Source organism: Crassostrea angulata, chromosome 5, assembly GCF_025612915.1.
Source record: "Crassostrea angulata isolate pt1a10 chromosome 5, ASM2561291v2, whole genome shotgun sequence".
Classification (NCBI taxonomy): domain Eukaryota; kingdom Metazoa; phylum Mollusca; class Bivalvia; order Ostreida; family Ostreidae; genus Magallana; species Magallana angulata.
Window position 1 is genome coordinate 11,543,321 of NC_069115.1, and position 16,408 is coordinate 11,559,728.

A 16,408-nucleotide genomic window follows, 5' to 3' on the forward strand; every position below is an offset into this window, starting at 1 on the left:
TATTGGTCAGAGCGTGGACAAATCTATTATGAAGCCCTTCGAGCTTTAGTGGATTTGAACACGCACCGACCAAATAAAATATGAATAATGAACCTAAATCTGTCCATGCAAGCGTTTGAAGATATCGTATTCATTGGTAAAAAGGCAAGATTGTTATACAATATCTATTTAAAAGTGACTACAAATCGAGGTCAAAATTTAAAAGAAAAAATTGCATTTTACTAACCGATTGCATAACACGAATTGTTTCGACATAACACAGTACTGCAAGGGGTACACAAGTGGATTCGGGAAGGGGGGAGGGGGATATTAACCGCGCTACATTTCTTTCCGACTTAAAGTTTGCAGATGTTTTTAAAACCCGGGAGTTGGTTGGCAAAGATAAACTTGAGACAAAAAGAAATATAATCGGTATGTAAAAGAAGCAGATTAATTACTTAATTGATTTCTGATTAATATCTCTCTCTCTCTCTCTCACATACTCTCTCTCATGAATTTTGTAGTGCTAAAATTTGAGGCCCCGAATCAGAAAGGTCAGTCATTGTAATTTAAGCACGTTGAAGTTCCCTTACGGCATCGCAACCGCCAGTTCACATAGATTTTACTGTGAACTTTTCTACGACTACAAATGACACTAAATCAATATATTCAAACAGTTTCTCTCTCTCTCTCTCTCTCTCTCTTGTGTAGCGTAGGACATTTTATATTTCCAATTTTTAAATAATTTAAATATCAATCAATCAATTAACAATATTTTAAGAAAACTGTACAGCTTCGCATATAATAGCAAGTTACAACCATCCTTGATTTAAATCCTTCCTTTATTTTGTACTCATATAATTTATAAAGTTTACTGTTTAATATGTTACTGATTATGTTTAAATTTTATAATGTATTTTGCAGTAGGTGTTATTTTGTAAATCAAAATCCGATATATGCTATGTGTTTTTAAAGAAATCAACATATGAGCAAAAAACTCGCACGTTTTCTTCAAAATGTACCTGTGTAGTCAAGCGGGCGGTTATACTTAGAAATGTGTACACAAAGAACAAGCATGAATCTATTTTGTGGATTCTGTGTTAATTGACTATTTTTTAGTGGTCAAAACACAGCTCAGATAGAGAGAATTAACAACTTGATCATTTAAACGCGGGCTTGTCATATCATCAATAACATATGATTATTTAACCTTGCTGGTGGGGTGGGGGTGGGGTTTTAATGTCTGATAGAATAAACATTATGACATGCACTTTTTTAATAATCAGATTCAACATGTAAAATTCAGAATTTTCATATTATAGCTAGGGAAAGTATCATAAAGAACATATCATTATTTTGTGATCGTAACATTCAATAACAATAGACGTTAATAAATAATTATATACAATAAATTTATCGACCTGTTGCATTCTTCTGTCAAATTATCTGCATACATAATGGTAATGCTAAAACAGTAAAATAAAACTAAATATCGAAGAAAATAATAAACTGAAAATTCAAAAATCTATGGGTTTTTTTCGATTAATTGTACAGTGGCGTACAGCTTGGTACAGTGCTAGTCAGTGCCCGGTACAGTGGCGTACATTGGGGTTGCAGTGCTGATCAGTGCCCGGTACAGTGGCGTACAGTGGGGGTGCAGTGCTGATCAGTGCCTTGTACAGTGGGGGTGCAGTGCTGATCAGTGCCTTGTACAGTGGGGGTGCAGTGCTGATCAGTGCCTTGTACAGTGGGGTACAGTGGGGGTGCAGTGCTGATCAGTGCCTTGTACAGTGGGGTACAGTGGAAGTCAGTAGGACTGTACAGTGGCGTACAGTGCTGTTCAGTAGAAATGTGCAGTAGAGTACAGTAGGATACAATGGAAGTCAGTGAAATGTACAGTGAGGTACAGTGGGTGTCAGGCAATGTCCTTCAATTTTTTGGAATATCAGTGGATTTTGAATTTAGTAAAGTTTATTGTGATCCAACACGTTTTAGTGTGGTGAAAGACGTGCCGCTTTGATTGTTTAAAAAGAAAAAGAAGGCTTGGTTTTAATGCATACGGTGGATACTGAGTATACCTTAAAAATAGTAGTTAAATTAGTAAACATCACAAATCTATTTATATTTATTAATTCTGAAGGTGGCTCACATTAAAATATTTTATAAAATCAGCTGAAAATACTAGATTATGATAGATATCGTATTGAAGATGAAGTATTTAATAGGCCAAAACATATGCAATTTCGGATGAAAAATTACATTTTCAAAAATTAAATTCAGTTAAATAAAAGCCCCAGGTGGATTCGAACTCATGATCTGCAGTTCAGAAGTCCAATACTTTAACCACTGAGTCATGACGACATACAATCAAATTCAACGATTTGAAAAGTTTAACAAAACATTTTAATCGCCATCTTGTGACGTAAAGTCGTAAAAAGTATTTGTGTAGGTGTAGTGAGGTACCTTAACCTTTTCTTGAAAACTATCAATAGTATGCATAGTTATGATGTCCACAAAGTCTTCTACCTTAATTGTGAATTTTAAGTCACCGTTGTCATGGATACAGGCCCTTGGTTAGAGCAAATACTGCACCAAAGTGAAAATGTATAAATTACTTTTTTTTTCTATTCCTGTTTTACAATGGTTGGAGATAAACTAAATACATTGCTGTTATGTCTATCAAGTCCTTTTCTTAAATTGTGAAATTTTATACCCACGGGGTAGCGGTTTGGGTAACTGTAAGAGTAGTCTCGGATTAGGGTTTAGACTATAAAATGAAATTTTAAAAACAAATAAGAGACTCTCTTACAGGTTCACCTACGGGATGTGATGATTAGGTGACCGTCAAAGCTTGGAGGTCTCATTTGTTATATGTGTGTTTGTACATTACAATTTTGTCATTTAGTTTTGCATAATTAATTTAATTAACCAAAAAAGCATTCCACTATTTGCAAATTTGTATAAATGTATATAAAACACAAGAAACATTCTATTAATACAAATCTAGTAAATGTTGATGATATACATTCTATAATTTAACCTAAATGGTATCGTTTGATAAAATTACGTATAAATGTATCATTTAATAAAATAACGGAAAAATTTGTATTACTCTTCTAATAGAATTACACCTATCGTTTTGATGTATATCCTTTGGAGAAATGTCCAAAGAATGCACATGAGTTTGAGACAGCAGCAAAAAGAAAAAATTGTACCGAAAACTCACGATACCTGTGTGCTCCAGATAAATACCTCTCAAATCTGATTGAATTCTGCACAGACCGACCAGTATCTCTTTTTAAAAATGGTACTCAATATCTTTCACTATTTTTCTCTTTTTCAAATTTAAAATTATAACAAAATAATTAGATTTATTTGCATATATATATAACACGTATAATAGGTCATTGTGTACGACTTGAGGGAACAGGCGACCTGAACCATTATCGATGTGAGGATAAGTTCCAAATGGGTTGTCCAACGGAGCCGTACACCGATGAAGAAATATTTAAATGTTAGTAAACTTGGTATTTCAGTTCAACAAATATATTGTGTTTTTTCACACCGATAAAGATGCACCTTTTTGTAACAGATCCAGCTTGCCTTGAAATCAACATCCGATTCCATTGTTTTGCTGCTGATAAAGATTGCCCAGAAAGGTAAAAGCGATTTTGTTACACATTAACTGAATTAATGATATCGTATTTCTATAAAACATATACTTATGCATTGTTTGTAGACTTGACAAATCCGTATCTGATGATTTTAAAAAAGCGGAACCCATTAATAAAACAAACACAGAAAAGTCTGATGGCTCTATCAAGTCACATGGTGCTATTGTCATCACTATTGTTTGTATAGTTATGGCAATTGTGACAGGAATCATCGCATTTTTGGTTAATAAACAAAGAAATAAAAAGGGTAGGTACAGCTTTATACTATATTTATATTTTATTTTATAAATATTTGACAATTTGCTTAAGAATCAGAAAGACTTGATATATGTTAATTTGGTAAACGAGGCATGAATGATAAGAAAAACCCATAAATATATGTATTAAAATTTGTCAGCACATGTGCATATCATACAGTTTTGTTACCTGTTTACCTCAACCGAGCTTAAAACGCAAATGCGCTTATCTGATAACTTTTTATCTGGCTTTTGTCTGACTGTAAACTTATTACAGTTTTATTTTCTCCAGAACCATTTGGTTAATTGCAAACAAACTTGGCGCAAAGCATCATAGGGTCAAGAGAAAAGTGTGTTAAAATGAAGGGTCATGCATCTTTATAGGGGAGAGAAATAAGAACTATTGAAAACTTAGTATTTTTGACAGATCTTTTTCCTTAAAATAACTCATTCAGACAGTAATGCTAAAGGTTCTCTGGAAACAATGTCAGGAAGTGTAGACACAAGTTTGTTCAACCATGACAGCAGGGGTCGGATGGGACCAAAAATTTGGGTAGAATATTTACATAGGAATATAAACATAAAATATTTTAAAATCATATTTTCAAAAACCAATCTGCCAGAAAAGATATAACCTGTGGTGAAACAGCCTCAAGTAGGGTTAATTGAAGTTTGTTCAAATTATGATAGCCGGGGTAGGTCGAGCAGTGATGGGAACCAAATTTTACATTAAAATCTCTGGAAAATATCTTTAGACAATAATTTCAACAATAAAAGATTTAACTTGTATGAAAGCATATTCTGGAACGGTATATTTAAGTCTTTTCAAATCATTATGCTTGGGGTTAGGGTGGGGTCAAGATGGCGAGGGAATCTTTACAATGCCTATAGGACTATAGAAAGAAAAGGCTTTAAAATATTCTTAAGATCTAAACGGCCGGGAAAGCTATATATAATCAAGTAGGATTAATTCAAGTTTATTCACATCATGATTTTGGGGTTACTCAATTAGGTTTTTCTCTATATATTCTGTATGTATATTTTAAAATTATACCCCCATCGTGACCCCACTTTAACTTAGAATGGGGTCACGATGGGAGTAGAATTTTTACAATATACATGTAATTATAGAATATTTTGAGAAAACCATAAAAAAGAATCTCAAAATCCAAACGGCCGCAAAACAATTCACATAATTAAAATTAAGAAGGGAAGATTCAAGTTCATTCAAATCGTTTTATACAATAATAGCGTCATTAATTATAAACAAAAGGTTCATGTCTCATTGCAAAAATTACCAGTATGAATGTTCATATGTACTTTTATAAAAATATGACTAAAATCAATTTTCCAAAGCACAGTTGTTATGTTCATTTTTTAGAAAGATTGCATTCATTTCTTAAAGATTTGTTGCCATGGTAACCATTTTATTTACGATATGCAGAAAAAACCGTTACGATAATCTTCTGTTTAAACTAGCATCAATTTTTTCAAGGCAATGAACCAAAGGATAATTGATTTGAATATGATACAAAAATAACAAAATAATACAAAATTAAATCATCGTCTTAAGGTTTCTCCACCCTCGATGTTTTTATGGTTTAATCTGTGTAATTTTTGTTTAAATTTGATGATTAATATGCAAACAATCAAATTGAAGTTAAATATTGGTATGTTGCAAATATTTTGTTCATACTGTAGGAGCTAACACAGGTACACTATCAGGACAGTTATAGCAACGACTGCTCTCTTATCAAACATCACATTTATTTTAACTAATTTCGATATAATAAAGCAATTTTTAAAAGAAATTAATCGCAATCCTTTATTTTAAGTATTTTAACATTTTAAGGCCACTTAAAAATTGCCAGTATGAAAGCTATCACATTTACAGTGCATTTTGATACGATTTTTCAACTATGAATAAGTACAGTTTAGCAATATAAAACGTCTATAACTTTCGAAATAATGGTTCAAACTCACTGAAAATTGGTACATTTGTATTTCATTATATATCCTATCGAAATCTGCAAAGAAATGTTTACCTTGCCTGGTAAAAATATATGAATTGTGGTCTCTGTCAAGTTTGCCTATTTACGGTTTTATCAGTTTTTCATTGAATTCAGCGATTTCAACTCAAACTACTCTCTATGAATTGTTAAACACTGGTGTCATTTCACTTTACATAGCTTAAAATGTGTTAAACACAAGTATAAATCAAGAAATATTGGCAAAACTATGCACCACATAACACTATTATTATAACCGATAACGGTAAAATATTCCGGAATGCTCACAATGACGTCACACGACAATCGAAAGACCTTAAAATTAATTTTTCGTTTCACCTTCCGATTTGGCACAATTTCAATTGGAAACTAGAACTTTTTTTGTCTTCAACAAAAAGAAACGGCTATTTGACATCCTTTTTGTTTTTATTAAAAATCATAATATTTTTTATTTTAAGAATTCGTCACCGCCTTGGTATGATCAGTTGCCTAAATATAAAATCATAAGTAATGCAATGTCACAAAAAAGATAACTTTAGAACTTTAAAAGTAAATATACTTTTAATTCCTAAAAGAATACTTTTTTTAAAATCAGTTTTACATTTAAACTCCCATAGACGATTTTTATCAACTTATAAAACCGGAAGTTTTCCATTGTTTTAAACGAAACTTAAGGTAAAGATCTAATAAATAATTCCAGAGTGTTTTTTTTTGGGTGCTAGAACCATTATGACGTCATAATTGATTCATTGAATCATTTCCCGTATTTTACTGCTTTAAAAGAAATATGTTTAAAGTAAAACAATATTTTGACATTCGATATTTAATAACGGGAAAAGTAATCCCGGTATGTGTACCTATATTTAATTTGACATCATTTTAAAGAGGAGGGCAATAGCTTGTTAATTAAATGCCGCTTTTGGAGAGACTGTGGGCAATCTTGATATATTCCATATGTCAAAAATGGACAAAACTCCCAGATGTGTTACTTTATTCTTCATATTTCATAGAAAATGGTTGTTTCAGACATGATATGTATTTTGATTACCAAATATTTAAGCCCCGGTGCATCCTTTAAAACATAGATAGTGTTATTAAGCATCATTTAAAGAAACTATATCTTGAATTTCATAAACCTGTAGGTTTTACTAGATCTTGACCTTAAAATATACATGTATAATAATTATGACAATTTTACCATTTCTCATGTCTCGTTTCAAAAAATGGGTGGTTATTTCAATTTGAACTTTTTTCATCACCCCCCCCCCCCTCTTTTTCATAGTTTGAGGTCTAATATCTCGAAAACAGTAGGAGATATAAAGAAGTTGTTGCTTACGATTTTGTATATCATACCATGAAGTATCTAAATACAAATTTTCTTAGTTTATAATCAAAAAATAAAAAACATACCAAGGTCCTTTTAATATTATGTATTTTGCATGTGTAAACCGGAAGTATAAAGACCGGAATTCCAAAAGGGGACATACGGAAAACTAAACAATTGCTAAAAGAATTAAACATTAAATTGTTACATATTTCTTCCGTTTTAATAAATCGCCGACGAAACTTTGTCGAGAACAATAATAAATAATCAAACATGCGATCCTTAGCTCTGCATTCTCAGTATGCTACCACTTAGCCACGGTGGCTTTTGAAAGGTGGGAATTATTTTTTTTATCAATTGTCAATTGAATTAATGTGATGTGACGCAATACAAAACTTTTTTACAATGATAACACGGCGGATCTAAGCCACGCGGGTGTGGTTATACTAGATTAAGATGCGTAGTGAATGGATAGGTGTTACATGACTGGCTGAAATGACATCCTTTTATTTAATAAAAAAAAGTGCTGCATAAAACCAATGTGGTCGGATATCTTTGGCTAAGAAATAATCACGCCAGGTCAAATTCTTGTCGCGAGCTGCCAGTTTAAGATAATGGAAGGCCACGTTGGATTTACTGATGTACATTTACTGATGTACATTTTCATGTTGCTTGTAATTGCACGTGGTTAAACATCGGTTCTTTACCGTGCATTTGTGGATTACGAGAACGGAAAGTCTGAAATGAATTAAGTCATGTATTTCAGCCAAGTTGGCTATGAAAAAAAAAACCGAGCTGAGAGAAAATGTAAACAAAATTCAAATAAAATCGGAATCAACGAAGGGAGAGTTATCCTTCGTAGAACTTCACAAAATGTCGTCACAGGCTGCTGATAGAAATCAAACACAGAATTTATTGTAAGTTGAGCATGAATTTATTAGATACAAATATCGAAGTGTTGAATTTCCGTTCCTCAGGATGATGGTTTGATGCCGCCGGAGTTGATAATGTTCTTAAATACCTACCATTTTGTTTAAAATTTGGTTGGCATATAAATTAATGTGTTTGAAACAATGCCTCAAAGTTTCGTTTAGTTCTAAAGAATTTGTCTGGAGCTGGAATATTTATTCGGAGGCATAGTCTAAACGTAATCAAGATCGACGGAGTGTCAGATTTTGCAAAATGTTGTCAACCGTTTGTAATACTTTGCTGGGTGTGATTTCGATAAGAAATAATGAATTTCAAATTCAAAGTAGGTGGGGTTAATTATAAGTTCTTCTTATTGTACTTATTAATGAAACTGATATACCGGTATGTTGCAGATTCTTATAACATATTAGTACTAAGAGTTCAAAGGTCAAGGTCGTTCAAGGTAGCTCTTTACGAGGAGTTTTAGATTTCTGGAAATGGATAGTCATTTGTAGGCCCTTTAAACTCCTATAAGGAGTCAAAAAGTGGCCCCTTGGACCACAATTTCTTAAAAGTACTTTTTATTTTTAACTATAATCCGGAAAGATTTTAAAAATCACATGAATAATAAAAAAAGTTACAGCTAAAGGGTTGTTTGAACGTTGACCCCTGCAGAACCGTTATTTTTTTCGAACTGTTTACCCAAACATTTTCCGGTCTGCGCATTGTGGGTGTTATTACTAACATAAAATATTGTAACCTTAACTTGAAAACTATATGAGATACACGCGTGATTTTACTTTAACTTTGAAAATCCCATAGACGATTTTTATCGACTTATAAAACCGGAAGTATCCGACAGTTTTAAAAGAAATTTGAAATATTTGTTATTTACATCTATTTTAACAACATCTATGCGTCTTATATACTTTCTAAGGTTTTTGGAATTTTTTGATTTTTCATCTCCCCTTTTCTCAAGTTTGGGGCCTTATATATCTAAAAAAAACTGTCATACATAGAAAAAAAAGCTTCCGCTTACAATGTTATACAGCTAGACAAGATACATCTAATTATAAAATTTGAATGCTCTACTCCTTAATTAAACAAGATAATTTGATTAACCAAGTTTCTAGTATTTTCTTGATCATGTGAACACACATGTCACTGAACTTTTCAGAAATTTGAAAGGTTACATTTTTTGGACAAATTGAGAGAAAACCCACAAATATCTATCCAATTTTTTTTCTGTACATGGAATTGCTAATAAAACAAGAGGCCCAATAGGCCACATCGCTCACCTGAGCAACACTGGCTTTATATGGGCGTTCAAAGGATATTATGTCATATGGCCCCTAGGTAGATTCACAAAAAATGAAAATCGGAAATTTACACTTACTTTTGCATATACGTAATCTTCGACATATTGGCCTTTATGGAATACCATTTTTACCGAAAATAAATCATATGCAATATAAATAACAAGAATTTCAGTTGGGGTTCACGGTCAACTTCCAGTTACCTTTATTTTGCCCCCCCCCCCCCTCCAATCACTTTATAAAACGATTAAAATTCATTAGAGCATAAAGGTAAATTTTCTCCTTCTTCTACTTAATAGTTATTGTATTTAATTTTTAAAAAAACTCTATACGTGAAAGAAGAAAGGTGTACCCCAATGCACCAGTATGAATGCGCTCAATTCTTCAAATTAAAAACATTGAAAAATTTAATTGGCCTTCTCCAATATAAACAATTGTCGTTTACCAGGCATGAATTCATTTCGTATGACGTTTCATATCCTTACTCACTTGACTGATGAATAAACTTAACTGAAAAAAAAATGTTGTCACATATGTTAAAGAGCTATAATTCAAATCAATGTATTGACGGGCATGTCGCTCTATTGTATCAAGGCCCACCCATTTTTTCATCTTTATTAAAAATCAACAAATGTCTACAAACAAATATCATTTACCGCTGCAAAAATGTTCTAAGAACAACGATAATGCTTTTATCCCCATAATAAAAATGTGTCAGTACTATGAAAACTGTTTAAAAGACGTCATTTTCATTTACTTGTGTTCGAAAAACTATCAAAAATTTGTGTAGATTTTATGCAATTCATCGTTTAAGAAGGGGCACCAGAAAGTAATTACAGCATATCATCCTTTTAACACGACGTTTCTATTGATCAACCAAAAATTCAAGCGTCAATCGTGAAATTATAAGCAAGATACATAGCTTGGTTTGAGTAATGTTTTTGTTCACATGAGTTTATTACATTCAACGTAAGATTTTTAAACTTGGTATTTCCTATTCAGCATATCTGCATTTAAAATTTTAACAAACTAAAGCATGACCTCAGCTTTATGTACAAACAAATAGTAGCATTGTGCGCAAAGCTCTGCATCTTGCTTAAAACTCGAAGCTTGACTCTCAGATTAGTAAATAGAAATTTGTAAACAATTAAAACAAGAGAAAAATGCACTAAAACAAAGAAAAAACGCAATTTATTTTTCATCATATATAAACTTACATATTTTTAGCATCGAGAATAATCTCCGCTTAGATTGAACTTGCTGAGCATCTTAAAAACATGTTGCAATAATCAAACATTACGTAGAGATCGTACAGAATAACATGTACCAACAGAATGTATAGTATTTTATATTTTGTTAGTGAATCAGATTTTGCGCGGGTACATGTAAACAATCAGCTGTCTTGTTTACCAGTCTAATGTTACACGTAAAACTTTTAAATTCTAAAATAAAGACGATGGTTCCTCTCAAGTTAAAATAAAAAGAAACTAAACATGCTAAACGAAAATCAAAACTTGATAAAACCACCGTCACATATGAGAATGTCAACGCATTGAAATATTTAACCTCAATTTACTTCACATAAACGGCACAAATATATATTTTGGATGTTTCAAATATTCCTTCGCACGTAAACTATTGCACAACAACTTAATCAAGTAAATTCATCTCTGTTCAAGATGGCTGCTTCTAACATAGACTGGGCCTCTTACATGGTTTTATGAAATATCGAGCCCGAAGTCAAATTTGAAACAGAATTAGTCCTTAATTTTTGCAATTTATAACTTTTCTTCCCATAAGAATTATTTATGCTGAATTACGTTGAATTTGACTCCGTAGTTCTTGAGAAGAATATTTTTAAAAATGCACACCCCCTTTTTTTTTTCTTTTTTTTTTTTTTTACAGTTTTGAGGTTTCCTCCGCTTTGAATAAGGATCGGTCTCTCATTTTTGCAATTTATATTTGCCTTTCCATAAGGATGCTTTGTGCTAAATCTGGTCAAATTTATCCGAGCGGTTTTAGAGAAAAGGTTCAAAATGTAAAAAGTTTACAGACGGACAGATGGACGGACGGACAGACAGACGGACGACGGAAAAAAATAGCTCATTTGTGCTTTGAGCTCACGTGAGCTAACAAGAAAGAAAATTAGCACATATCAAAATAAACAAAAGTTAACCGTTGGTTTTAGATCAATTAAGGTTTAAGAATATTTGACAGAGGAGAAAAATGATAAAAATCCCAGATGACGTCATCATATTTGACCTATGACTTGTTTTTATAACCTTGAACATTGTTAAACATTAAGGATTAACATTGGTGGTGGTTGAGTCAAAATTTCAGGTCTTTACTTCAAATGGAACACAGGTTACGTATTTTAAATGATGAAAGACATCATATTGACGCAAGCGTCAAATGGGCCGCAAAAAAACGTTGACAATTGTTGTATGAATTGTCATTGGTTGTTTACATAAAAAAACACACCACAAAAAAGAAAATAACGAGTTGGTTGTACTAATTTTAATGGTAGATTTTAATTTCATTACTATATTTTCAGCAACACGTTTTGAATTTTAACATTTTACTATTATTATTAAGAATATAGTTCGTTACTGTAAGCATTTCTAACGGTAGTTATATGATCATTGCTATAGTATGATGTAATGAAGAACACATTGATTCGTACATCATTTTAATACAAAGTTCAATTCATCATCTTATTTTATCTTATCTTCACAACAGTTTATGAAGATAATCATAGTTATTACAAAGGAATTAAAAATATATTAGGTTAGCTCAAATTTTGAGGCCCATTCAAATTTTTAGTTCTTTCAGAATTTTGCGTAAATAATTGATATGGATGTCATTTCATGATAGTTTTCTACCACAAAGCACATGGCAATACAATAATTTCACACACAAAGTTATTATATTTGACGCAGCACATAGAAATTCAAATACACCATGTACTAGTATATAAAATTTCATGCCATTCAGGTCTTTTGTATTTCAGGTATTTAGTATGTCCCGTATACCGTATCTCTGTTCGTCGGAGATTAACGGAGACAGCCGAGTGTATGGTTAAACGAGACTTATCCCAATACAATGGAAATCTCCGAAATTTTCCGAATATATTTTAGTGTCGATAAAAAACCGTTTATCACGACAGTCTATAACCAACTTTTCATTTACGAGTAAAACAAAAAATATGTAATATTTTTGAAAAGGCATTAAACATATTTCTACATGCAAATTTACTTTTAATAATGAAAAATAATAAAAATGAGCAAAATATTAATTCATTTAAAAAAACTATCTCGCAGAAACGCAGTAACAATATTTAAATGTGTATCAAATAACGGACCGCCTCCTGGCGGCCCGTAATAAGGCTTAGTCACACAATAATCATATGAACGCCATCCAAATGTATGTTTTAAAATTATCATAATATGTTGTATCTCCATTTTTTTTCGTTCTAGAGTAATTTAAATGTACAATTAATGTATTTTTCTTAAGATAATTGGATTTAATTTAATTTTTACGTAATAAATTCACAAAATCATAAAATTATTTTGTGTAATTGAGAACATGTTTCAAATAAATTATTCAAGGGTGTTTCGTACTACCTCAAGTTGAGAAAAAAGGGTAGTGGCCTTGACCTGACCTTTATACGAAAACAAGAAGGTTTAATTTTATTAAACTGATACAACCATTTGGTTATATGATCTGTTTGACATAGAAAAAATAATGTAAAAACAGAAAGTCAAGCAACCGGTTATTAAAATGTTCAGTCCAACCCTCGAGTCAGATAAAAACGTATCCATTTAATCGAATTTATTATTTCTTTAGAACAAAGAATAAAAAATAGAGAGAAAATTAACAAAGATGAAGAGATCACAGTTCGCCATATAAGAGGCATCATTGTGGGCTGCGGAGGTGCAGGGAAAACAACCCTTCTGGAAAGATTAAAAGGCACACGTTACCCAAAGCTTAAACACATCACGAGTACTGTGATAGCTGATGTCCATTCAAACTGTTTTGAGGTTTTAGAAGAGGATAAAACCATAAAATGTATTTTTTTACAATACATATGATGTGAAAAATATATTTACAAAAGCTCTCATTGCTAAGCTATTGTGTGTTTTGACAACATAAAGATAAATGTCAAAAGATTTATAGTTTCGATCGAAGCATGAACATTTCAATTTTTTGTTATTTAACTATAGCTATGCACACATTCTATGAACATAATTATCAATTTAACATTTATTTATTTATGATTAGCCTTCTTTAATTGATTCTGATTTCCTTATTTTGTTAAAAAGTTTTCTGTTTATGACTTTATTTGATTAAAGATGTAGACGATTTAGAAAAACCAGCGATATCCTTGCATAGGGGAATGCTACAAGAGGAAAGACGCAACAAAACAGATCAATTAGAAACCGAAAACTTCAGCAAAAGCGAGTCAGACAGCAATGAACGTGAAGGTAAGATTATTTATTAAGAAAATTCTTCTTTTATTGTTGGTGTCACCAAAAGCAAGTTATCTTTCTTCTTTTTTGCATTATTAGGGTCTTCCAATTCCATCTGAAGATATTATTAATTTTTGTTCAATTTCTTTTAAAGGTCTTTTGTTTCTTATGGAAGATTTTGTTGTTTTCGTATTGTTTCTTATTATTGTTGAAAAAAGCTTCAGTCGAGATCGACGGAACTTTAAGATCTGACTTAAGACAGAACGTCAGAACTTGTATTTTTTAAAAGGAACACGTGTTAGGGCGATTGTATAATTGAGTCATCATAATCAATTATTATCATTTTAAATTCACATTAAACATCTCACCATTTGACTATTACATTATCTAAAAATAGGATTATACCGGCGAAAATAAGTGAATAAATAAATCAACAATTAACAAATCAGCTTAAAACAAGGAGAATTACAATCTGAAAAAGCTCATTTGATAAACATGTATAATGGCAATTCATTTAGAAATGTGAAATAATGGTATTAAAAAACATACATGTAATGCCTAGTTGCAAGTCCGACAGCTTACTTTAAAAATCTTTAAAAAATGCCAAATTGAAAGTAAAAAGGAAGCTAAAGAATTTGGAATTAAAGTCCAAATTTCTGAAACAACTAGAGGTACTGTGAGCAAGCTCACAATTGATACCCCCCGCTAAGATAAAAATCATAATGCGTGTATTTTTCCAATTATAGAAAATATTGGATGAATCTATTTCACCGTCAATTTTCTTTAAATAACAACTGCTCTATTTTTTTTTAAAACTGTTGGTCATAAGCAATATTTGTGTGAAGTAAGAACATTCAATGCTTCTCCATAAGAAAGATAATGACCAGACACGAATTTTGCTCTTTTTCTGCCAGTGACCTTAACCTTGCCCAAATGACCTTGGGTCAAGGTCATGACACACCCTTTGGTCCTAAGCAATATTTGTGTAAAGTTAGAACATTCAATGCTTCTCCATAAGAAAGATAATAACCAGACACGAATTTTTCACTATTTTCCCAACGACCTTGACCTTGCCCGAATGACCTTGGATCATGGTCATGACACACCCTTAGGTCATAAGCAATCTTTGTGTGAATTAAGAACTTCCAATGTTTCTCCATAAGAAAGATATGGGCCGGACACAAATTTTGCACTTTTTCTGCCAGTGACCTTAACCTTGCCTCAATGACCTTGGGTCAAGGTCATGACACACCCTTAGGTCATAAGCAATCTTTGTGTGAAGTAAGAACTTCCAATACATCTCCATACGAAAGATATGGACCGGACACGAATTTTTGTATTTTTTCTGCCAGTGACCTTGACCTTGCCCGAATGACCTTGGGTCAAGGTCATGACACACCCTTAGGTCATAAGCAATCTTTGTGTGAATTAAGAACTTCCAATGTTTCTCAATAAGAAAGATATGCACTGGACACGAATTTTGTATTTTTTCTGCCAGTGACCTTGACCTTGCCCGAATGACCTTGGGTCAAGGTCATGACACACCCTTAGGTCATAAGCAATCTTTGTGTGAAGTAAGAACTTCCAATGTTTCTCCATAAGAAAGATATGGACCGGGCACGATTGCACAGACAGACGGACGGACAGACGGACAGACAGACTGACGGACAGACGGACGGACAGACGGACAAGGTGATTCCTATATACCCCCCCAAACTTCGTTTGCGGGGGGTATAATAAGTTTGCAATATAAACTTCGTTATAAATAGATAAGGACGCGCTCTTACCTATGACTGGCAAGTATTTTAAAATCAATTCCAAAATCGCTCCATGAGGTCTCTAATAACTAAATACACTTTATTTCTTCAACGCTCCTCTTCGATTTTCAGATGCAAAAAGAACCGCAATCCTAACATCTTATGTAAACAAAACAAGCATATTCCGATCCCAGATGGTGTAAATAACAAAACCAAACGAAGACGAATTATTCCCAAAATACTCATTTCTCCAAATTAGTAATTTTTTTTCATTTCTTTTCATAATTAAATTCTATTTTATTGATAATCGGCATTATGATAACATGCAAACTAGTAAATATGTACACCATTTCTTCATATTAAAAGGTAGGAAGGTTTATTGCGAAACTGATGAATACTATTTAATCAAGGAGAATAAACGCTTCTAGCAGCGGTTTTGATACAACTGAGATGTTTTGCCATCACTAAATATGTTTATTGCTTTGTGAAATTTATCATACAATTTGTATATTACATGCATGTAGATGTACATGAAACAATGAAAATTTAGAAAATATAAGGGTCAGCGTTTATTTAAAAAAACATATTAAAGGGACATGGTCACGATTTTGGTCAAATTTAATTTTTCTGCTTTTATTCTTTGCAATGCTTTAGGAATGCATTTCTAATGATCAAATGAAATTTTGGTGCCAGTCGTTGGGTTTTAAGCAAGATACAGGGCTTACAATTCTTCGT

The 16,408-nt window shown here is 32.2% G+C and overlaps 1 long non-coding RNA gene across 1 annotated transcript; it reads left to right on the forward strand.

Moving 5' to 3' along the window:
* The first annotated feature begins 3,112 nt into the window (after positions 1–3,112).
* Positions 3,113–3,638, forward strand: LOC128183062 (uncharacterized). Its single transcript, XR_008243526.1, has 3 exons — positions 3,113–3,286; positions 3,383–3,493; positions 3,572–3,638. It is a non-coding gene; the product is annotated as an uncharacterized LOC128183062 (long non-coding RNA).
* The last annotated feature ends 12,770 nt before the right edge of the window (positions 3,639–16,408 follow it).